We start from the raw sequence: 25869 nt of genomic DNA, 5'->3' as shown, positions 1-25869 counted from the left end.
GATTCCAAGTATGGTCAAAATCGTTATCAGGATAGAAATTCTAGAAAGAAAGGTTAAAAACTGACTTGCTCTGAGAAGAGAGCACTGGTGGGATTAATAGGTTGGAGGGTTTTATTTAAAGGGAAGCTGCTGAGTTATCCTTCATGGCTACTCAAATAAACCTAGAAGAAATTTTGCTTAGGACAAGGCAAGACTTCCTGCCAATAAATGACTTCAGTGGGGGTTCTGAGTGATTTTGTGATTCTCTATGGTAGTCCATGCATTTGGAAATTTTATGTGATTGTTATGTAGCCAGTCCTCCAACTGGCTTTTTTGAAGGAGCAGTTTAGAGAGGCATTTGCCCACAGGAGGTTAGAGAAGATGATTTCTCAAGGCCCTTTGTGACTTCTCTAAGATTATATGAATTTGCAACTTTTGTGTTCTTGTGGGTTTTTTTCTTTTTATAAGTTCATAGTCTTTTGATTTTATTTTCCTTCCCAAAGCCAACCTTCCAGATAAATTTAAAAAGTGACTTTGTGATTCAAAAAAAAAAAAAAAAAATCTGCACTTAAAGAACATATTTAAACTTTTTTGCAAAACAACAAAAAGTCTACCTGAACACTCCAGATTTTATTAATCATCAAATAAACTCAGCAGAATTCTGAATAGACTGACTAAACTGTTGTTCTACCAAGAGCTTAGGATTTATATGATCTCTAATAATACAAGATAACAATTAATGAAGACTGTGTTCCTGGCATGTTCTTATATTTCCCATGGAAAAATTCACTTAAGCTTCACAGCAACCTATGCAATAACTCATAATAGTTCCCATTTTACAGATAAGAAAGTTGAGGCACCAATTAGCTTAAGGTCACATAGCTAGGAAGTGGCATGGCTGGAATGTGAATCAATGTGTTCCAGTGCTAAAGCATTCTCTTAAGAAACCTTCTAAAAGCCAACCTTCCAGTTTAACTAAAAAAATAAAATCAAAAAAGACCTGAATCTATGTACTCTGAGCTTTCAGAGGTTGTTATAACCAAAAGCCAGTATTCAATAGCAGTTCATCATCATGCATGGGAGAAGCATTTGTCCTTTGTGAGCAATAACGTCCTGTCCTTTTCTGTGACCCCTAATCTTGAGGTGTTGTCTTCATATCACAGGAATCTTATTCTGTGGTATTACTGCATCTTAATCATGAACCATTTCTCTTTCTCTACTCAGATGAACTTTCCCACATCTTCAAGAAACACCACCCCCAAGAGAATTGGGCTTCATTTCCCATTGCACATTGAATTCAATTAAAATGCTATAAGAGAATGCCGTATAATGTCACAGAGAATATAATGACATTTCCAAAATATTTTTGAGAAACTTGAACTCTAAATCAATTTAGTTCTGCTAGTAAGGGCAAAGATTTAGTCATGGAAAATTTTTAATCTGACTGTGAATTTTTAACCAAAACCATGGATCCGATTGAGATCAGTTACTTTCAGAAATTTATAGTTTGAAGATGAAAAATCAGGTAATTTTTCTTAAAATTGGTAGGTTAAACAAGGTGATTCTGACTAGATTCAATGCACAATATTTGTCAACACTTGATTGAATCATCAGATGATAAATCCCAAGCTCTTGCTAGAACAACAGTTTCATAGGTCTATTCAGAATTCTACTGAGTTTATTTGATGATTTAGAAAATAAGGAGTGTTCGGTGGACTTTTTGTTATTTTGTTAAAAGCTTTAAATATGTTCTTTAAGTGAAGTTTCCTTTTGAATTTGCAAAATGATATGCACTCAATTTTGTAGTACTTGCATTTTGACAGTAAGTGGTAATGGGTGCTATTTTCCCTTCTATAAAGAAAATGCACTGTGTTGCCTACATCAGTGGCATTGAACACGAAGCATTTATTATTCTTCATGAGTTTCTAGGTGCACTGAGAGTTCAGAGGAAGTGGGCCAGACTTGATTGATCCATCTGGCTCCCTCCTATGTCTGTGTCACCGGATGCATTGCTGGTGGCTGCCTGATCAAAGACAGCCTCTTCCTTCGTACTTCTGGGAGTTGGCCAGTTGTGGGGTGAGGATGGGAAGACTGACCCACAACATCTCATCATCCAAAGGCTCATCTACACAGGCCTGTTCACATGGTGGAGGCAGGATTTGAAGAGACACAGATTCTGGAAATAGGCACATTCTCTTTGGACAGAGGGTAGGAATGCGTATGAGATCACTTCTATTGCATTCTGTTGGCCAATGCTTGTCTCAAGATCAGTCCAGGTTAGGGGACAGGAAGAAATAGATGTCCCTTCTGGATTGGGGGATCACAGAATCCTGTGATAAGAAGTGGTGTGGTAGGTCAAAAAATATATATAAATAAATAATGTTACTGAAATCTACCTCAAACCCCTGGAGCTTATTCATGAATGTTACTTATGTGGCAAAGCATGAACTTGAGTTAAGGATTTTAGAGTTAATAGCTTTTTCTGAATTATTCATATGGAACCTAAGTGCAATCACATGTGTCCATATGAGAGAGAAGCAGAAGGAGTCTGAGGGAGACCCACAGAAGACAAGAAGGTGATGTGAAGATGAAAACATAGACTGATGAGACCACAAGAAGAGGTCTCATGCCTCCTCTGAATGAAGGTAGCTGCAGGAGATGGAATCTTCCCCAGAGCCTGTGAAGGCAATGTAGCCATGTCAGTACCTTGATTAAGGACTTGTGGGCCCATAACTGAGAATAAATTTCTATTGAGTTTAAGCCATGTGGTTTGTGATGATTTGTTTTGGCATTCTGGGGCAACTAATACAGGTGTGGTTACAGGGAGGGGTAAAGAATTGAAGACATTTCTCAGTAATCCACATTTGAATCTAGTAGTTCTATATAATGATTTTTCACTTAATATAAAAAACATTTTTACATATTATTACAAAGCTGTTGAAAATAGCATTTTAAATAACTGCATAATACCCAACACATATTTAATTAATGTAGCTAAACATTTCCGTGTCAGGGACAGTTCTTTCAATTTTTCTAATGAAGCCATGTGCGTGAGACACCATAGCTTTGTATCCTGGATCGTTGGTCAGTTTCTCTCTTGCCACCTTTCTCCATCAGGCCTATGGTGTTTTTTGGTTGAAATCATTACTCTATCTGTGTGCATATATGTATACATACATATATATGTATACATATGTACACATACACATACACTCAAAGTTTGTGCATGTGTATGTTTGTACTGTAATTAAAACTCATGTAAAATTGTGTTCATTTGGAACTCTGGCAGTTTTTTTTTATGTAGTTGACCTTTTTACTTTTCTATCTTATATCTTCTAAGCCACCTAAGTCCTCTTGGCTGTGAACCACGTTGGTTTGATTGAAACTAATATGGAATTTGTAAATGTTCTAATATACCAGGTTAATTTAAATAGTCTCTTGATATAGGATAAGGAAATAATTTGTAAGATTAGGATTAAATGTGGTAATCACTTGAAGTTTACAGAGCAGTATATGATTTTTTTGATTATTAATTTTGGCATCTTTTATCAGAGTGTACAAGGATCTGGCTGCTTTTTAAGTGGAATTAACTTAGGAAAAATTACATAAAGTGTTTTTATTATTTTTTGTGCTTTGTTTTATTGAATGGAAACCTTTACCTGGTAATCCTTCGACACTGAGACTTATCCCTTTATTTTGAATTCAGTGAGTGTCACAGGCATGTCTCCAATGCCTTACAGCCCATCTTCAAGGCTGGTTCCTTCAACAAGCTTTCTCTGACGTCCTGTATTGTTTTCCTATTGCTTCAATAGACACCTATCACAAAGTGAGTGGCTTAAAACACCAAACTTTATTATCATACAAATACAGATATTCAAAGTCCAAGACGGGTCTCACTGGGTCGAAATCAAAGGGTCCATGGGCTGTGCTCCTTTCTAAAGTCTTCAGAGGAGGGTCTGTCCTTTCCTTCTTTTTCCTTCCTCAGAGGCTGCCTGCATTCTAAGTCCTGTGGCCCCATTCTGTCTTCAAAACCATCAAATCTTTCTTACAGTGTCAGCTCTCTGTTTCTTACTCTTCTGTCTCCTTCTTCCTCATTTACAGACCTTTGTGGTTATACCAAGTTGGGCTGGATAATCCTGGGTAATCTCTTTATAGGTCAGCTGATTCTCAGCCATAATGCCACCTCTAACCTCTGCTCCCCTTGGCTATGTAACATGACATATTCACTAGTTCTGGGCACTAGGAAGTGTGCATCTTTAATGTCTTCTGCATGCCCTAAACCACAAAAGTTCCATGTGCCTTTCAGAAGATTTTAGTGAAACACTGTCTCAACTTACTATTATTCAAAGGTATGTTTTCTTTCCCTTTTAGATTTTAAACTATGGAAGATGAAGCTTAGTGGTCGAGTGCTTGCCTGGCATGCACAAAACCCTGGGTTCAATTCCCAGCACCTAAACAAATTCACTATGCAAAAGACACTACCAAAGACTTGGGAGGCTCAGTCAGTAGGATCACAGTTTTGAGGCCAGCCTGGCCACTTAGCCTTTCCTTGTCTCAAAATAAAAAGGGCTCAGTGGTTAAGTACCCCTGAGTAGTGTTGGAAGGGCAAATTCCCTCTCTCTGTTTGACCCAGGATATCCATCTTCTCCTGTCTTTGACATCAGTGATCTTCATTCTCAGGTCTTTGAACCTGAACTGGGACTTATACACTGCTGTCTTATACACTGCTTCTTGTATGGGTAGGGACCACCCCAGTTTTCCTAAGCCCCGGTTTGCAGACAGACAGACACACACACACACACACACGCACGCACGCATGCACGCATGCGTGCGCGCGCGCGTGTGTGTATGTGTATATGTGCATATATATAATATATATATATAATTCAACTGAATAGCCACACAATTATTATTTTGATGCATAACCAACATACAAAAAATCATCAGTAAGATATTTTATAGTCTTTATTCCATATATTAAGTCTGCATTTGATGCTGATGGCACATCTCACATCAGATGCTGTTTATCAGATATATTTGATTTTTATTTAGGTCCCATAAAAGTGACAGTTGAGAAGGTATCCCCATATGTAAATTGTCTCATATATAATTAAATTAAAAGTTTACTGATATATTCATAACACTGATATATTCATCAGTATTAGCTTTAAGGGAGGAAGGTCTCTGTAATGGTTAATTTTATGTGACCTCTTGATTGCGCTAAGTGTTGCCCAATTAGCTGGTAAACATTATTTCTGGGTGTGTTTATGAGACTGCTTCCAGAAAAAATTAGACTGAATGAAGCAGTTCACTCTTACTAACATTTAGTCCTTTGAGAGTCTAAATAGAATAAAATAGTGTTGGAAGGGCAAATTCCTTCTTTCTCTTTGTCCCAGGATACCATCTTCTCCTGTCTTTGACATCAGTGCTGCTCATTCTCAGGCCTTTGAACCTGAACTGGGACTTATACTCTCCTAGTTCTCAGGCCTTCTTGTTTGCATAGGGAACACCCCAGTTTTCCTGAGCCCCAGTTTGTAGATAGCAGATTGTGGGACTTCTAGACTTCCATAATAGTGTAAGCCAATATTTCTCTGTATCTCACTGTATATTTATCCCATCAGTTTTTTTCCCCTTTGTAAAACCTTGGATAATATAGCAATTGTTTGAGAACCACTGGTCTAGACCAATCCTGATGCATCTGCTCAAATCAGACACATGGTAACCTGAGCAATGCTGTAATACAGGCTCCTGGGTGATCAATCAACAGTGGTTTCCATACTTATTTCCCTCCGACCTGTGGACATTCCCTGTAGAGCAGGGGATCTGGCTGACATCTGCTATACTTGCTGGAGTCACGCATTTGTGTACTTTTCCCACTCACTCTCTGGCTAACTTTACTTCCCTGACAGTCTTCCCATTGCTCACCTTTCCTCAGTCTCCCAAGGTAGCTGAGAGGTTAGGGCTCTGGCTCTTGCAGAGAAGACCCAATCTGGAAGGCCATCAAGGACTGCCAGTTTCTTCCAGGACTCGTCCACTCTAGCCCCAGTGAAAATGCCTCTGTCTTTTCTGTTGCCTTGTTATTTATGGAATCTGCACCATGTTCTGTAGACAGTGGCCTTTTTTTTTTTTAGTGCTCTCCTTTCAGAGGGCATTTTTCACATTTCCAGAATTGATTTCCTTTAGGCGCTCATGATTCTGCTGTTGTTTTCCTCATTATGCTGTTCTTCCTCCTTGATAATATGTTCAAATGGGGTAGACAGGAAGTTTGTCCATTTAAAGCAGCTCAACTCCATGAAACAAAAGTTAAATGTGGTGTTATGACCACCTCTGGGTGTAATGTCGGCTGTTGATGTACACTTCTCTGGACCCCTGAACACTGAGAATGTATTCACACTTCAAAACATAGACTTGCACATTTAGACACCTCTGTTGCAAAGTAGACTGGCTGAGTTTCACTCCTGGGAGGGAACTTTAGAAGGACATGTTTGAAAAAAATAATTACTACTCTACTAGGAATCTTCAACCAAGATACTCTGTTCAGTGCAAACAAATCCATGTTAGAACAGAGGTGTGTTCATGTCCTTTGAACTCAAGAACAAAGGGACTGACCAATGGCCTTGTAGAAATCTAACCTGTTTTCTTGGTAGAGAAGCTTCTGTACAAAATGCATTGCTATCATGAATAACTGCCCTTGAATCTACTAAAAGAACTTCTCTAAAATGTAGGCTGTATAATAAGTGAAATAGTCACATACTTGTTGGTATTTATTTGAAGAGAACTACATTTTAAGACAAACCCTATTAACTTCTGGAAATCTTTATTAAAGTATAAATGTTTTTTTTTTTAAATTATATTCTAAAAGAAGGAACAACCATTTGAAGAAATTTAGGAGTCAGCCGACAAAATAGGTTCTTTGGCTTTCATTTGAAAATTCTGTCAGTCTTTTAACTGTATGGATCCTGTGATTTAAATGAAAAAGGATTCCTTAGAAAATAGAAGTTTCAAAATTCAAAGTTGTGATGTAGGGCTTAAAATATTGTTTTACTAAAATATCTATCAAATTTGCATACTACTTATGTTGTAATAAAAAGCCAATACAGTAAATTCTCCATGAAATTTTTGAAAGTTTGGCACAAATTGTCCATAGTCTATTAAAAAGATGCTCCAAGAAATATGGTCCATATGCCTCAAGTTATATGAAGGACTCCAAAAGAATGGAAGTATACTCTAGTATGAGAGTTAAGACATACCATGAGGAAACAAACACCTTACATTTTGTAAGACCAGTAAAATTTTGACTCTTCTGCAATCAAATACTTTATCTAATAAAAAGAAAATCATCTTAATATACATAAGTCTACTAAAATATGTATTCCTGCATGTGTAATGAAGTCTGTCTAATTTACATAATAATATACATGACTTGTGAGTGTACTATACCATGCTCTGGTCACAGAACTTTGGCAGATGCTCTCACCATCTCTGTGGCCCCAGGCAGATACTTCAGTCATGTTTGACAGATGTGAAAACAGAGACTAAGGGAAGAGCTGTATATACAAAGTCAGCAGAATGGAAGAATTGGAAATTGGTCTTCTTACTCCTGAGCAGGTGTGCTTTTCACTGCAATATGCTTCCTTATTTCTGAGGGCTGTCAGTCAACAGGGTCCAAAGCATGCTGGGCTTTCAGACCTCAAGGAACTGTAAGCAGATTGAATCTTCTGTGGTAGACAGACTAGTCTAAAAACTCCTCTTCTCTCCTATTACAGATTCTCTGTTTCTTTGTCCACGATTCTAAAGGCAGTAAAACTTTGACAACTGGGGATGTGATTATGGCTCAGTGGTAGAGCATATGTGAGGCACTGGGTTTGATCTTCAGTATCACATAAAAACCAATAAAATGCAAGTATTATGTCCATCTACAATGAAAAAACTTTTTTTTAAAGCAACTTTGTGATAACTTATATTTTTCACAACTTTGTCATAAATGTGGGGGCAAAATCATGCCTGAACTAACAGACTATATATAGTGTCTGTGTATCCCACTTAGTGTAAATAGACAGGGGTTTCTCCCCATAAATACTTACATACTTGAAAATCAGTAATGTTTTTCTGTTAATGACTGGTTGATAAATATTTGGGGCTCTGTGGACCATACTTTCTCTGTCACAGTTGCTCATCTCTGCCATTGTAGCATGAAAACAATCATAGACAACATAAATAATGATGTGGCTGTGTTCCAGTACAATTTTATTTGCAAAAATAGATAATAGACTGGACTTGGCCCATGGCCCAGTTTGTTGTCAACCCCTCGACCAAGGGGTAATGTCAAAATCTGTTGGGTCATTGAATAATGATGTATGATAGATAGGTAGGTAGGTAGGTAGGTAGATAGATAAATGCCACATTAACTTCCTAAATTCCAAAATATGACAGCTGTCAAGGGATTTGGGTAAGGGATCATGGACTTGGTTCTAAGATTAAAAACACAAAACAGTTTTGTAAAGGAGAAATTCATCCCTATTATGGTCAAGCACCAAAGTCTTTATATAAAAATGACTGGAGGGGCAACTAAGGTTCAGATATTGCTAATGTTATCATCAGGAGTGAGTTCTGTGAACCACAAAATATTTAAATGCACAGATTCTCTTTATTTATCCACAACTGAAAGGTAGGTAATCCAGCGCTACTTCAAGAGCAAGGCAATTCTCTCAGAGATTCAGCGTCTGACCATATTTATTCTCCAGTATCCTTGGTTGATAAGCCTTCATTCTGATACTTATTGCCTCCTGGTTGCAAGATGGGTGCAGTGTTTCCAGGGTCACATACACACTCCCAGCCTAAAGAAAAAGAAGGAAGCATAGAGAAGTATATCTTAGAGATTTGAAACTTAACTCCCACATCTTTGCATGTTTTATGTTGGATTAATTAGGGTCACAAGGTTTCCCTTCGTTGTAAGGAAGACTTAAGAAGGTTTGTTTTTTGCTTTTTTTTTTTTTTTGGTTGATATCATTTTCATCACCCTCTAAAATCAAGAGAAAGGATATTGGGTGGGCAAGTCACACATCGGCTGTCCAGGCATCTGTTTTTGTTTTGGTGACTTTTATATATCATTACAGATATTAATATTGTATCATCTTCTCCCCTGGGCAATATATCCTTTTAAGTATCCTCAGCATTAGCAGCTTGTTTTCCATCTGAGTCAGAAAATTAAATAACATTATTCACATTTTTATGTAAATGTTGTATAATATGCATGTATAATCACTTGAGAATCCTCTTCTTCAGAAATATGCTTTCCTGAGGAAATTTTAGTTTTGGAGGACTCTGTTGAGATGTGGACCTTAGGATGTCCGTTGGCAAAGCTTGAAGCAAAAGCACGGTTAAGATAAATGGAAGGCAACCAGCACATTAAACTTGAGAGCAAGTCTCTTCTGATGGAGGATGACTGTACCTTCCAGCCAGATTTTGTGATTGTAGAGTACTTTAAAAAAAATGGTTACTCAGTAACTTTCTTAAAATATGAATCCTGATACAAGTTTGGCAGAAAAGCAATTTAATAGGCACATAGAGACCATTTTAGTTCTTACTGTGTATCTTGGGATTCTTCTCTTCCCCCAGCCCCCTACAGTATTCTTTTTCTGGAAACAGGACACTTAACTTGTTCTTTGGCATAGACTACCATAATAAGGAAAGATGACGATACTTCCATAATTATAATTGTGTTTCTGCTTTAGTAAGATGTGCTAAAAGTGTATAAATGGGAAGAGTATGAAAATCAAACGTATCCATTTATTGTTGAGACTTGAAATGTATGTGAAATTTTATTCAACTAAATTCTGCAATACTGAGTTAATTCTAATATTTCAATATAGTCATTATGAATGAGTATAACTATGACTCTTTATAAGTCAGATAAATCCTGACCCTGAAATAATGCATACTAAACCCTTATCTGTCATATTCTTAAGAATTTTAGTAAGAAAATTTGATTGTTATTCCAAAAGGCACATGGATTAGAGATATCATGATTAAACTATTTCTGAGGTGACCAGCAATTGAATGACCCTTGTTTGGATGAGTAGAAATGAAGAAGCCATGTATGTTCTTATTTGGATCTGTGTATCTCTTTGGCTTCTAGATCATGCAGTTATATGATAGAACCATCTGGAGTCAACAGGTATTGGAAAAAAGTAGGCAGGTAAAAGAGAAGACCCAACTTGAGCAAACTTGCCAACTGAGATGGAAGAAATAGAAGTAAATCAAGAGATCAGCTTTTAAAATTTTATCATCAGGAAGGTCAGGTTGATTCGTAAAGACAGAAATAATTCAAGATCAAGAAAGACTTCCTGACTGATGAGAATAAATAAATAAATTAAGGAAAAAAAAGAGTTCCTGGAGAATAAAGTATGACTGCTAACTTAAAAGAACAAAAAAAGAAGGCCCAAAAGTATAATGCTTGAAATAAAAGGTTAGGAAATTTCCAGAAAACAACAAAAAGAACCCCAAGAATTGGAAAATATGAATGAATAGTAGAGACATCAGGGTGGTCCTGCATCTTCCAAATGAGGGTCTGGAAGGAGAAACTGAAAAAGAAGTAGAAGAAATAAAGGTATGCACTGCACACCAACTTTTACAATTCTTTTAATCACCAGACCCTGAAAATGCAGAATAGGATGAGTAAGAAGAAGAATAGTAATGGTTTAGGTCTAAGGGTGCAGCCCTTGCCAGGCAGGTGAGAGGCCCTGGTTCAGCCCCTGGTATAGGGGCAGGATATCAGTATAAGTACATGTGAGTGGACAAGTAACTAAATGGATGGTATTGTAGAGTACCAAAGAATACCAAGGAAAAGAAAAGGAGAGGATTCTGATAAGTTTCCAGAAAACAGGAGTAAGGTGAGGCCTTACTCCTAATTTCTAGAAAATAAGAGAACACCTTTCATTCTCTGGAGGGAAAATAATTTTTAACCTGCAATTCTGTTCCCAGCAAAACTATTCATTTAGTGGTAAATGATGATAAAAGCACCTTCAGGCAAATGAGAATTAAAACATTTGATCACCTTTTGACCATTCCTACAAGAATCAGTGCAGTGGAAAACTCAGCAAAACAGTAAAGGGAAATAAGGATTACAAGAAAGCTAAGCCAAGGCATACCATTTAGAAAAGAAAATAATTCCAAGACAAAGTTATTCAGCAATTTTTTCTGAAGCTATAAAAATTAAAAATAGGATTTTTAGAGAACTTTAAAATACTAAAAGCAAATGAAGTTCTGTATGAGAAAGGGTGATATGAGGGAATGTTCTCAATGATCTGCTATAGTTCTAATACTGAAATGAGGCCTTTCTGGTCTCGGTTTTCCTCAGTGTTCTTTGAGCAGCACAAATTTAGGGACAGCCTTTGGCCTTCTCCCAGCATCCCAACTTTAATACTTGCTTCTGCAGAGCATTCTTATATAATTTTCATATTGTAAATGTTATTTTCCAAAGGGGGGAAAATCTAGGTGTAAAAAAAACAGTTATGGTGCAGAACATGGTATAAATAATACAACTTAGACCATGTCAAAGCAATGGTTTTCTAGAGAAAGGTTGAGAGGTAAAATGGGAAAGAGAAGTAAAGTGCAGGGCCCCTGATTCCTCACTGCACAGACATGGAGGACACAAAAGATGGTCTCAATTTGGTGGGTGAAGAAAAGAGAGGTTTAAAAAACAAAAAGCTTTTGAAGCTCTAAAAGTCTACAGAATGGGAGGCAGTGGAGTGAGCATATAGTCAAAAGATGATTTGTAAATTGAAACCTCAGGTAGGAGGTTGAGCGTATTTTCAGGAGCCCCATTTTCTAACACAGTAGTTACTAGCCACCTGTGGGCTTTGAACCACTGAAGTGTGAATATGCAAATATCCAAATTGAGATGTGCTCTAAGTGTGAAATATATAAACCAGATTTCAAAGATGGTGTGAAAAAAGAATGAAAAATATCTCAAGAATTTTTATACTGATTACATATTATACTGATATTTTTGATTTATTTGATTAAAATATATTATAAACTATTCGTTGTAACCTTTTTCTTTTGTCCTTGTCTTTTTTCCTTTTTCTTGCTGGAGATTGGTTGGACCCGGGTTCTCATGTACACTAAACATGTCCTGTGCTACTGAGTTATACCTCAAGCCCATATGGTTTTTAAATTGACTACCAGAAAGTCATCTTGTGCTTCTGTTGAAAAATTCTTTATCTAGAGAAATTGGGGTACATTGGAAGTTGAAAATCAGAAAAATATTTGTTCATTTATACCATTGTGGAGGTATACTGGGATATAATGGAAAGAGGCTTTTTGTTTTTAACTTTTACATTTTTTAGAAAATTATTTGTATTGATATTCTAAAGGTCCAAAAGAATATTTGCAAAATATATGAGAAGCATGGGAAATAATAATAGACGACCTTAATCACCACTCAGTTTAAGGAAAAAAGAAAATGCTATTGACTTTGAATCCATTTCCCCTTTCTGTAACAGACTACTAGGTTTTTATAATTTTAATAATAATTAAAATTTTTTTAAAAACCTGTGTGTGTGTGTGTGTGTGTGTGTGTCTGTATGTGGTGCTGGGGGCTGAATCCAGGGGTTCTCTACCAATGAGTTGCATTCCAGCTCTTTTTATTTTTTATTTTGAGGAAGAGTTTCCTGAAGCTAGTCTGGAACTTGCAATCCTCTTATCTCAACCTTCTGAGTCACTGGGATTACAAGTGTGCACTACTGTACCTGGCAAAAACAACACTTTTTAAAAGGAAATTTCTAAGAAGTTGACATTTTATACAGTTGTATTGATGCTGTTTGTTTGGATAATGAGGTAGTATTAAATTTTAGAATGTGAGTGCCATTTAATTTAACCTTTCTCTTTGAAAAAATGTGAACTGGTTTTCTGGAAACCAGAAATTCCAAAGAAGGATGTACAGCTTAATGTTATCTTAATTTTTTAAAAGGCATATATGTTTATGTATCTTTATACATATACCTGTATATGCTGATGATACCAGTATTGAGAATCAGGATCAGGCCCTATTTCTCTGGTGTTGATTAAACACTGGAAAAAAGCTGAGGCAAGCCTAAAAATGTTTTATTTAAATGATAGCACAGGGAGATAAAGAGAGATTTCTCTGTAAAGGAGGGGTCCAAAGCTGGTGCATGGAGCTGGGTCGGGGGAGGTGGTGTCCTGCTCCTTTTCTAGATTTCTGATTTCCTTTCTTCTCATGCCCCCTCTGCCTCTTATCTTGCCTTTGTGACCAAAAGGTGGAATAACCATGTGTGGGAAAGGAGCCCTCCAGGGGTACCCAGGGGGTACTCAATAACAACTCCTTGCTGGAAGCAGGTAACCTTGAAAACAAATAGGTTGGAAGAGGGGGAAGTGCTCTGGAGGTATTAGGATTTTATTTCATTTTGAATCAGCCCTCATCTTTCTGACCCAGTCATTCATTCACTACCTACAGGAACTGTGCTTTTTCTCCCAGTCTTACTGATATTCCCACATACATTTGTGTGACACAGGAATGTGTGTAGCTAAAGATATACAATAACAGGTCATAGTGCTGATCTCTCAGAAGTCTTAGAAGGGCACGGGGGTGGGGGAAATGCATATTCCTTTATAAATTTTTGTGGAAAGATGATCATGTAATTATAATTTTGATTACTTAGTTTTGAGCCTTTTCTGTACTTTCCAAATAAGAAGGAAGTATAATTGATGTTGAGATATGTTCTAACTGTCCGTACTTTCTTAGAACAGAGCACATTGCCTTAGAAGGTAGGAGGCAATGCTTTCTTTATTTTTAGAAGTAAAAAAGAGGATAAGCTGCAGAAAAAGTATGCATGTCATCCTTTTTCTCCTTCTCCACCCCAAATATATTTGTCTAAGAGAAAAGTATCAGCACTTTGAAACCAACCCTAAAATCCATTGCTTACCCTGTCCTTTTAGTCTAAGGCACTTCTAAAGAATCCAGTTGTCATACTCCTGAGCACTTCATTTCCTATACATGGTTAACAAACCATGTGAACAGATCACATTAATACAATGAACTTATTCCAACAGGACAATCAGAGCAGAGAGGATTCAGGAATCAGTGTTTATTTTTGCAATGTGGACCACGTATCTATTTGGGTAATGTTCACTTCACTATATGCAAATGGATTGAGAAGATTCTAGAAAACTCAATGTTACAAATAAGAAATTAAATACTTCCTGTAATTCTGTCATCTAAATATAATTACTACTAATATTTTATATATTTCTATTATTTTAGACATATGTATGTGTGTATATATGTGAGTGTATATGTGTATCTATTTTTATGAACTGTTTTTCCAAAAAAGCATTTTGTTGTGAATTCTTTTTCATGACTTTGAATATTTTCTGTAAGATAGTTACAGTGACTCTGAAACATTGTTTTGAAGAAATCAATTAAAATATTCTGTTTAAATTGGGAGTGAATATATTGCGTTTTTATTGTGGTTGAGATTGAACATATTTATTCCTCTATAACTGATTCTGTAAGTAAAATGATAATGAAATGTTTACCTTGTTATAATCAATAGCTGTTTCCCTAGCTATTAATATTAGGTGAATGGAAGTCTTCCCTGTGGACATGGAAACATAATGAAGGCCTCATCACTAATGAGAACAATCTGGTTCTGTACTTTGGTGCCTACCAATATGTGAAAATACAGTGATTTTGCTAATGCAGAATGACATGGAACTGTAACCCTGTATCTTAGGACAAAAATGAACCTGTATTCTGGCCTTATCTCAAGGAGGCAGAAGGTTGCAGTTTCTTTTTTTGCTGTGTTGTTTACCTGTATGTAATGACTCATTTGGCATAAATTAGCATTATCTAGGTGAATTTCACCTGTGTCAATTCCCACACTTGTCATAAAAGGTGGGTTGCGGTAGTTGTTTTGGAAAGAGAGGATTGAGATGTGTGTCTTTGATGGACAAGAGGATGAATGGGGGGAGGGAAGGATCCACATGGGGGGAATCCAGGAGCTGGTACCATTGGAGGACAGCTGCTAAATTGTGTTAAAACAGGGAGGATCTGATACATTTGAAGGATCATAATAAGAAAGAGTGTGATAAAGCAAGATGGGTAAATGAAAGAAGTGATCAAATGGGTAAGTGAGCTAACAGAGCACAAAATGTATAAAAATCATAGCTCCTGCTCTGCACAGCCATGGGTTAACCACTTCTCTCCCATAAGGCAGGATGGAGCTGCTAGCATAGAGAGGAGTGACAGGAGACAAGGAGGGGTTTCTTTCTACTTGGCATATAGGGGAGAATAAGAATGAAGAAAGCAGGTTAAATAAATAGAGCCTCCTTATCAGAGGAGTTTGGAGAGTTGACACCCTCCAGCATTCCTTGAGGAAATGAAGGCTTCTTTTAAATTGATGTGCAGAAAGCCACAGTTTTTCACAGGAAGTCCCGGGAAGCTGTGGAGCACTGTTGGATGGTCACGACCGATTAGATGGAAGAAAGTTAGGAACTAACCAGAGGAGGGCTTTTGAGATGACTTCTTCCACCGGTGCCTGGCTCTTTTCCTCTGGCAGGCAATTGTCTTATTTAGGCTTTGGCTGAGTGCTTTCCCCTGCCCTCACCAACCTCCCTTTTGAAGCCATTTCTACTGCAAATTCAGAGTGCAGAATGAGACTGGATAGAGCTGCCTGTGCTTGAGAGCAAACCCCTTTCTGAGTCTGGTGTGGGATCCTTAATGCATCCTATGTTGTGTTGGCACAGAGGATGATAAAAGAGAAAAAGCAATAATGCTGTTAATGTTGCCAAAATGCCAAAATACTTGGAAGCTCACCTTTAATTGGACAGTCCCTGCATTACTTTGTCTTACTTTTGAATTGAATCCCGGTGGGATCTCCATTTTCACATCCAGCTGTGCAAGATTTAGTCTTCAGGAAGTCCTCTTTTTATAAAGCTTAAGCTTCGAGCTAAATCAACAACTTTTGATTATTGAGAAATACTATACTAGCTAATCTGTTTAGAATACACACTCCATCAGGAATTGCACCGGATTAAACATCCTTGACAGCATTTCAGAAATTGACACCATTAATATTTTGGACTTTGGAGTCTGAAAAGATAAATTTCTGACCCTACTTTGCAGAAATTCTGTCTTCTTGCAATTTCTCTTGTTTACTCCCTAAAGAGCCTTGGGAACTAAATGTGTCACTATAACCTGCCATTACTATTAAATCAATCTGCTCATTTTTCAGGAAAGTAACTGTAAAATTCATACAAAATATTTTCTTCTAAAAATCTTTTACTTCGTAACAATCAGAAGTGACCAGATAGGAATAACAAATATTTTAAATTCTGTAGGCAAGTAAGTATCCTACCTCATTGAGACCTTTCTGACATGAAGTAAAAATGTTAATCAGTGCTTATTTTGTTGAAATAGAAATAACTGGATCAAGTTGCAAATGTTGAATCCAACTACTGTAATGCACTTGGTATTCTGTGTAACCAAATTTCTGTATTCATTAAGACAAAACACCATTTTGTCTGGATATGTAATATCTTTTTATTAAATAGAAATTTGGAAGTATTTTGAAATTTTGGAAGTACTGTTTCTCAGTAATGACTGTATATTGGAATTATCTGGGGAACTTTAAAAACTATAGATGCCTAAGGCTCAGCTCCAAAGCTTTCAATGTAATTGAAAATGTAATTGTGGGGACACTGGAATTTTAAAACCCTTTGCCTTTCCCCAGGATTCTAATGTGTATTAAAGGTTGAGAACAATCATCTTGTTGGCCTAACTGGATATGGCTAGGTATTCTTGTCAAAAGGCTGATTTTCAGCCGGGCACAGTGGTGCATGCCTGTAATCCCAGTGGCTTGGGAGGCTGATGAGGTAGGAGGATTTTGAGTTCAAAGCCAGCTTCAGCAAAAGCAAGATACTAAGCAACTTGGTGAGACCATGTCTCTAAGTAAAATACAAAATAGGGCTGGGGATGTTGCTTAGTGGTTGAGTGCCCCTGAATTCAATCCCCAGTACCAAAAAAAAAAAGGCCTTGCTAAATAAAATATCATCTGTTGGCCATCACCACCATCATCCTCACTTGTGAATTTGTGAGAATTGCAGAATCTCTGTCCTTGCCCAAGCCTGCTGACTCACTCTATATTCTTTTGTTTAACAAGAACTCTTGGTAATTCTTTTGCAGGTTAAAGTCTGAGAAGCCTGTTCCAGGTAAATATGTCAAAACCATAATGTCAGCCTTCTCTTTCATAATGTGTAACTCTAGGCACTGTGTTTTATAAACGCGACACATATGTGGCCAAATCCAGAATTTTTTTTCCTTGCAAGTTTGCTATGTACTTATATCAAATTAATTATCAGTTCCTGTTGTCTTTAAAAAAATATATTTCATAAGAGGCTTTTAAATCTTTTTCCCATTCTTCCTTAAAGAAAATTGCTTAATATGTTTATTTATTTATTTACTTATTATCATAGCTATCATCTCACCTTCTAAATCAGCAGTAAGGAAGCGCTAACCCTGAGCAATCATCACCTCAGGGAAAGCGTAGGCAGCCTGAGATCTAACACACAGACAAGACAAATTTCTTATAAAGTAGATGGGAATGGATTGCAGCATGCTGTGTGAATATTCTCATGTGGCAGCTTTAAAAATATCCCTTTTAATCACCTTATCCTGTAGTTGCCTTGTCACTTCTCCTAGGTACCAGGAATTTTCAGGCTTCTCCAAAAAAAATAAAAAATAAAAAAAATTTCAGGCTTCTTCAAATTTATTGGCTCCAAAATGTGAGCAAAAGAACTATAACAATAAAATGACTCATTATTTTATTAAACATATGCTAAATATGATATTTCATCCACATTTTGTTAATTATGACTTTGTATCATCTTGTATCTTAAATCATCTGGTGCCTTATATATGATCCACATTTGCTCTGGGTGCCATTCAGTGTGTTGAATATGATTTGGAGTGATGCCCCCCGAAAGAATTCCTAAAGTCATGAAGATGTAAAAACACTGACCAGCATTGCTAAGTTCTTTATTTTCTTCTGATTACTCCATGCCTACTTATTCTATTTATACATAAATCAGTAGGGTTTTTAAAATAATAAATAAAGAATAATAAGAATGTGCCATAAAAGGGCAATCTTTAGTCAGTTTTCAAGGTGTTACTCTCTTTAGAAAACTAGATCTTAGTTGGGTGCAATGGCACACATCTGTAATACTAGTGACTCAGTAGGCTGAGGCAGGAGGATTCTAAGTTTAAAGCCAGCCTGTGCAACTTAGTAAGGCCCTAAGCAACTTAGCAAGACCTTTTCTCAAAATAAAAAATAAAAAAAGGGCTGGGGATGTGGGTTCAGTGGTAAAGCTCTCCTGGGTTCAATTCTCTGTACTTAAATAAATAAATAAATAAATGAAACTAGTTCTTGACCTTTGGGGAAGTTATAACTCACCTGAAAATTCTCATGAAAGTAAAAAAGACCCTGGTTAGACATATGAAGATATACACAAACATTTAGCAATGAAGGCAGCTAATCTTTCCAAAATTTGCTGAGATCATCAGCAAATCAGTCTCTTTTCATAACAAAAACAAAACCAAGAAACGTAGTTAACCAGTGTCTTGACTTCAGGAGTTTTGAACAAGAACACAGGGTACTTTTGGTTCACATTGCTGAGATAGAGCTCATGCAGAGCTGGGGCCAGGTTCATCAGTCGGATGGTCTTTCTCTCTCTCTGCCATGCTTTCTGCTATGCTTGGCTTCACGTGTGTGTCAGTCACTGACATGTCCTGGCTGATGTCTTACAATACTAAACCTGACAGAAGAAAGCCTCTACTTGCCAGGTATCGCCAATAAATTTTCAGAATTGAGGTTGGTAATCCTGGTGAGTCAGACCTAGGTGTTGTGTCCATTCCTGAACTGAGAGCATTCCATCCCTCTCTGTGAGAGGTTGTGGTCCAGGGCACAAGCTTCCCTTCTGGAGTATCACAGGAACCTCAGGAGCAGAGAGCAGGAGAAGGAAGAAATTCTTATCCAAAGAATTGGGCACTCTTATCCAAAGGACATGGAATGGTGTTAAGGACCAAAGACTACCAACCTTTGTTGCTTTGAGCTTTAGAAGTAAATGAACGTAGCCCAGGCCAATTTTTATTTTTCCCTTTTACAAATTACATGCAAGTCTTATTCATTTTTTCCTTTTCCCAAATTACATGCAAGTCTTATTCATTCCTTTAAGTACACCAGGCACATATTTTGCAAAGCATTTTCAACTATGCATGTGTGACCCTGTCCTCACTGAAGAATGTCTCCTTTTACCCTATCATCATAGACCTTGTCCAGGATGCTCTGCTTTTCTAAGCATTTGAGCAAGGTGGGGAAACATACTGAATTTGCTCACATATCTTCCCTAGAGGTGCTACGATACAGTCAGTTCAGTCCCTAGGCATCCAAAAATGAGGCTTATTCCTAATACTTCAGGCTACGTTTGCCAAGCCTCATGGGAAGTTTCTCTTTAAACAAGTCTGCAGCACTTATTTTAGGTTTAACTAATCTAGTTAATTGTTAACAGGAAGGGAAAGATACATTTAAGATCCACAAATATTGAACAACAGACAATCTGTGAAGAACATGCTGACAGGTCTCAGTGGGCAACGGGTTTTATATTCTGTCATTTGTCAGTGGTGGGAGTGACCTAGATTTTGACCTCCCACAGATAAGGATAGAATGATCTTGTTTCAGGAATGGACAGAATGTCAAGATTTTGACCAATTGGGATTAACACACTAAATTCTGAGATTTTTATTGAGATGCCTAGGAAATAGTCCTTCATGTGGTTCTTTTGATATATGAGCCTGGAGCTCTCAACCATAAGAGATAATTGGTTAAACTGATATACATTATTATTATTTCAAAACGGTGAGCAAGGAGTGAAGGGCACTGAAAAATGCAAAAAAACTGAAGGTAGTTTCACTTTAGCCACGGATTAATGAATTTCTGCTGTTACGTAAATTAAGTAGAACAAATTAAAAAATTAAAAAAAAAAAACAAAAAAAAGAACACTGTACTGAAATTTTAAAAAATGATAAAAATAATTGAACTTTTCTGGAACTTCTTTGGGGATTATGATCTGGGGTATTTTATAATTAAGCTGGCTTTTATATCAACATAGACGATGGCATGGAAATGAAGCCAATCTAGGTGTTTCAAGCAGAAAGAATTTAATACAGGGGTTGGAGTGCTTTCAGAATGGCCTGAAAAGCTAAAGAATGAGAAATGGTGTAGCCATCTCTGGACTATTCAGGTCAAGGGCACACCACTGTTGCCACTACTGCTGCACCTTCCTCTAAAGGCTGTATGTTTTGAACCTTGGTTGCCCAGAACAGTAGCATCAGGAAGATGGCTACTGCCCTTTACGTATTTAAGTGCTTCTAATTGGTGGAACCCAGATGGCAAAGTCTTAGAAATTTGATGTTTGGCTTTCTGGCTTCCCTAACCAGGAAAGGTTGTAAAGGGATGTATAAAGGCAATCCATAATAAGATTTGCTACAGTTTTTTAAAAATGAGTTTTGCTGAGATTTTATTATTGAAGGCTCTTTTTTTTTTTTTTTTATTCAAGAAAAACCACCTGTCTAGGAAAAATGGTGAAATGAGATGGACATCATTACCCTGGGTACATGTATGACTGCACATACCATGTGACTCTACATCATGTACAACCAGAGAAATGAAAAGTTGTACTCCATTTGTGTACAATGAGTCAAAGTGCATTCTGCTGTCGTAAATATCTAATTAGAATAAATAAATAAACAAATAAATTAATCAATAAATAAACCACCTCTATAACAGCTTAAAAGGATGTTAACATTAAAACTTTCTAAACAATGAGTTGCATATTTTCCTTTTTAAAACATATTTTAAGTTTACAAACTATAAAATTCTTATATAACTTATGTGAGTTTTGGCAAATACATTGTGTTGCGCAGCCACTGGCATATTTAACATACAGAATAGTTCTCACATTCAAAAAATTTCTGTCTGCTTCCTGTTTGTATTCAAGTTTTTTTTTTTTTTTTTCTCTACCATCTTGGGCTTTTCCAGGCTGTCTTATAAAGGGAATTACATGGTATGTATAGAATCTGACACTAGTGGATGTATTTGAGTTTCATCTACGTTGTGATGTGTATAGATAATCCAGTTTTTCTTTTTATTGCTGAGCAGTTTTCTGCTGTATGTACCATTAATGACTTGCATTTTCAGAGTGTCATGCATTTTCTGCCATTCAAAACCTCTGTATATTTTTAAAATAACGAGGATATTATGGCCAGGCATAGGGGCTCACCCATGTAATCCCAGCAGCTTGAGAGACTGAGGTGGGAGGATCACCAGTTCAAAGCCAGCCTCAGCAATTTAGTGAAGCCCTAAGCAACTTAGCAAGACCCTGTTTTTAAGTAGAATACAAAAAGGACTGGGGATGTGGCTCAGTGATTAAGTGCCCCTGGATTCAATCCCTTGTACCAAACAAAACAAAACAAAACAAAACCCAAACCAAAAAAACCCTCTAATTTTTCTTCTACTGATAATTTAAAAGAGCAAAAATAAAGAAACTAAGAGTCTTCCCCTTACTGTATGACTTCAAACTAATATTCTTTACCGATGACTAATAAGATTTTGTAGTCTAATTGTGACTTATGAATAGGAGAAGGCTCATTATACAAATCTCAAGAAAGGGAACTCTTTCCAATCTAATATTTAGACTGAGCATGCTGCCTAGAAAATAACAAGTTCCCATTTATACTTTATCAATGAGTTTTCCAAAAGATAGAAGTACTTTTTAAATGAATTATTTGCTGATTGGCTCCAGCCTAGAACTGAAAGGCCAGAGAAGGCTACTCAAGTTTTTAGTTTAAGAAATGGAATCATTTTTTTTTTTGCCCTATTCACAGAGATCCTTTTCTCTAGATGAATTTCAGAACATTTTGATGATTCATCATATATTGGTTTATCAATTACAATAAGAGAAAGAAGCACCATTAGCCAACAGCTATGAAAGAGAGAAAAAGTCACATCATCCAGTCTCAGGCTTCTAAAGGCCTTATTGAGAAGAATGTGATTATCCAGCTTTGAATTCATCCAGCCCTTGAGGACTTGTCCTCCATCCCTTTTCTGTAGGGCTCTGTGGTGGTGCATTATTTCAAGTTTCTTTGTTGTTCTCTATAGATCTTATGTGAAAGCTATATTTTCTGACAAAGCAATATTTTCTCAAGCTCAGCTGAACCATCAGGAGTAAAGAATCCAAGAAGTTGGCTTGTATTTACTCAACCCCTGCATCCTGAGTATTACATTATTATCTCACAGCCTGATCAGGTAGTTAGTATTATTAACAAAGAGTTAACTGTGAAGCCAGCTGGTGGTGAGAGAAATTTAGTCCCTATCCCAAGATTCACACATTTCATTGAAGAAGAACTTTTGCACCTAGGATACCTGGTAACAAATCTGTGCTTATATAAGCCGCTAAGTTTTAGCATTTTCTCTACATTTAAGCTTGATGGCATTCAGGAGACACTGACTCTGTCAGTGCAATGTTGTGTGCATATATTATTAGGTCCATCCATAATTAAGGGATTCCATAATTAAGACAATACCTGCTTATCTAGATTACTTACTTACATACATTGTTCCTGAACAATGGGAAGCATGGATAAATAATACCTCTTGTGTAAAATGTTTTGTGGACCAATGGTGTTGTCAATCAAAATATTGAGCATCTTGCAAGAAGGAATGCCAAAATGGCAAACACAGTGGGATGGTGATGATGATGATGATGATGATGATGATGATGATGATTATAAGTAGTAGTAGTAATAGTAGTAGTAGTAGTAGTAGTAGTAGTAGTAGTAGTATTTTATGGTAGTGGGGATTAAATCCAGGGCTTTGGACATAGTAGGCAAGCACTTTACCACTGAGCAACATCACCAGCCTTGTTTTGAAATTTTTCTTAAATTACATTTTATTTTAAAACATGGTCTCACTAAGTTGCCCAGGATGGCCTCAAAATTGCAATCCTCCTTCTTTAGCTTCCTGAATAACTGGGATTACAGGCTTGTGCCAATTCACCTAGCTCACAGTGGAATTCTTTACAACATATGTGCCTGGAGTCAGAAGTCACATCTTATGTTCAGGCTAACTAAATTAGTTGAGACTTTGTAGAGTATGGATTTATTAGATGTTGGAGGCACATCATTTGACCTGATGTATACAAACCTTAACACAGAACTTTTTTGCAATAGGGTTCTGTCATTCAGAAGTAACTTGATGAAATTAAGTCAGATTAAAGCCTTGTACCTAAAACACTACACATGTTTTAGTAGAGATAAAATATGCTGTGCTAATGAGGATGCTAACTGGCAGTCAGAAATCTAAGCTGCCGCATTACTAATGATTGACAAGCTGTCATAATTTTTATGGTAGCTGCAGGTCTCTAACTTGGACTATTAAGGGTCTGTCGCTCTCTGCCAATCTCTTCCCTTACTCCACCCACCCCCCCACACACATATTAAATACTGAATCTAGTACTTTCTATGCATGTTTCATCATGTCAGATCTTAAACTTGTTTGGTATTTTTGGGCAAAGCAAAGAGGCTGTGTTAATCAGCTTTGTTTTACTGTGACCAAAATACCTGAAAGAACAACTTAGAGATGGAAAAATATACTTTGGCTGAAGGTTTCTGAGATCTCAGTCCATAGTCAGCCAACTTCATTGCTCTGAGCCTAAGATGAAGCAGAGCATCATGGTGCAAGGGCTTGCTGGAGGAAAGCTACTCAGCCCTTGTTAGCCAGGAAGCAGAAAGAGAGGAAGGAGCCAGAGAGGAAATAAACCCTTCCAGGGCATGCTCCCACTGACCTACTTCCTACAACTAGGGTCTTCTTCCCAGTCATGCATTCACAGTCCTCATGATCCAACCATTGTTGAAAGCCCCACTTCTGAACCTTGTGGTCTTGGGGGTCATGCTTTCAACGTGTGGACTTTTAGGGGATGTTCCAGATCTAAACCATCCCAGAAGCTGTGAGAGCTGTGCCCTCAGGCCCAGCTCTCAAATCTTCTTTGAGGGCTTTCTGCTTCTGAGGGTCAGTAGGTATGAGAGATTTCATAAGGAGCATACTATTAAAACACAAAGATGGTCTTAGCCAACGTCAGGCAAGTTCAGCTCATTCTGTGGCCTGATGAAAAGACCCTCATAGTTTGTTCACTTTGGTAGTGAACTTGACTTACCTCTGACTTTCTGGTTATGGGAATTAGTTTTCTCTTTTCAGTTTTCCTTTTTTAGTACCTAGCACAGTGTTAGATATACAGCAGGTTTCTTCTATATTTTGTTTATAGAAAAGACTTCAAAGTCACATGGAAGAACATATACCCAAGGAATTGATAAAAAGCTGAAAATTCAAGAAGATAAAAATGGTTTTGTTTTAATCCTCAACATGTGCTTATTAAAAAAAAAGTATTGAATTTTGACGTAGATCAAGTTTCATGAAGGAGGAAGAGTGATATACCTGCTTTTGCAAAGCATGCAATCTAGGGCAAAAAGCCTACAGACTAAATATAGAATGGCAGCACTACCACTTTTATTATTGCTTGTGCCTTACATTTACCGAACAATACTTAGACAATAGACCCTCATCTCAGCTATTTCAGTATCAACTCCTTTAATCCATAAAACAAGCCGCATTAATTAGGCACTAGGATCATTCCTATTTATTTTTACAAATAAAGAAACTGAGGCACAGAGAGGTTACATAAATTGCTGAAGATCCCCAACTATAAAAGTTGGGCCTGGCATATGGCTCCAGGCAGGAAAGCCCATATTCACTTGTACTGGAGTCTACTGATTAGATGGTGGGAGAAGCATGGGATTCCAGATGAGCCCCACTGCAACCCCAAGCTGTGAGTTAGAGAAGGCTTCTGAGAGTCAGTAACATCTGTGTCAAGTCATGAGTGACAGATAAGAATTACCCAAATGAAGAAAGTGAAAGAAGAGTGTGTAGGAATGTTCTATTTGGATGTAACTCATACATTGGAATAGTCCTTGTGGTTGGACTGTGTGTGCTTGGGGTGGGATGAGGGCATGAAGCTCCAGACAGATTATGCGTGTCTTTGTGGAGCTGTGTCCCTGAATGTGGATTTTTATCCTGTGGATAATGGTGAGCCAGAAAGGGCTTTAATCACTTGCTATGTTAAAACCTACATTTTTAGGTAAGTTTGGTAGAGGTTAGAGGAAGAGGTCAAGGGAAGACTCTAGGTTGAAAGCTTAACTTAACTGCTTTTGCAGCAGCCCAGAAAAGGGGGAATGCAGCCTCAACCTAAGGTAGGATGAGAAAAGAGCAAATTCCAGAGAGATGAGTGGGAGTAGAATCAGCAGGACTTCATCATCAACTGGATGGACAGGAAAAAGAGAAAGAAGGAGGATTCACATTTAGAATATTTAAAAAATAAAATTTGAATTTCATGGTTTTTGTTCCACATCAACATGTTATTATTCTTACAGTTCATTTTTTTTTCTGTAGAAAAGAAAGGACAAGACAAATGTTAGAAGAATTGGTATACCTATTTTCTATGGATTCTTGGTCCATTTGACTTTCTTTTATACTGATGTGGTTTCTTGAGATCGTGACTTGTGGTGGCATATTCTTCAGTAAACTTTTTATACATGAAGGCTTTTAAGAATAATACTGTTGGTCTCTCTATTTTGCTATGAGAAAAAAGAATTAAATGAAAAAGCAGGATAAAAATAATTATTCTACTCCTCTCTACTATAAAGACCATGCTCCTGAATTATTAAGCCAGAATGTGACTTCTACCTCCTAAATAATCCCAGGC

General features: G+C 37.1%; 1 protein-coding gene across 13 annotated transcripts in view; it reads left to right on the top strand.

The window, feature by feature from the left end:
- Positions 1–25869, top strand: part of Plcb4 (phospholipase C beta 4) — a 394666-nt gene that overhangs the window by 166973 nt on the left and 201824 nt on the right. The window contains exon 4 of one of the 13 annotated variants that reach the window (XM_071608746.1): positions 17186–17211. The exons of the other annotated variants lie outside the window; for them this stretch is intronic. The gene's annotated coding sequence lies outside the window, so the exon portion shown is untranslated. The remainder of the gene's footprint in view (positions 1–17185; positions 17212–25869) is intronic. 13 annotated transcript variants of the gene reach the window in all.

The sequence above is a fragment of the Marmota flaviventris genome, chromosome 2 (genome assembly GCF_047511675.1).
Source record: "Marmota flaviventris isolate mMarFla1 chromosome 2, mMarFla1.hap1, whole genome shotgun sequence".
In the NCBI taxonomy this organism is placed as follows: domain Eukaryota; kingdom Metazoa; phylum Chordata; class Mammalia; order Rodentia; family Sciuridae; genus Marmota; species Marmota flaviventris.
This window is presented reverse-complemented; position numbering and strand designations above follow the sequence as displayed.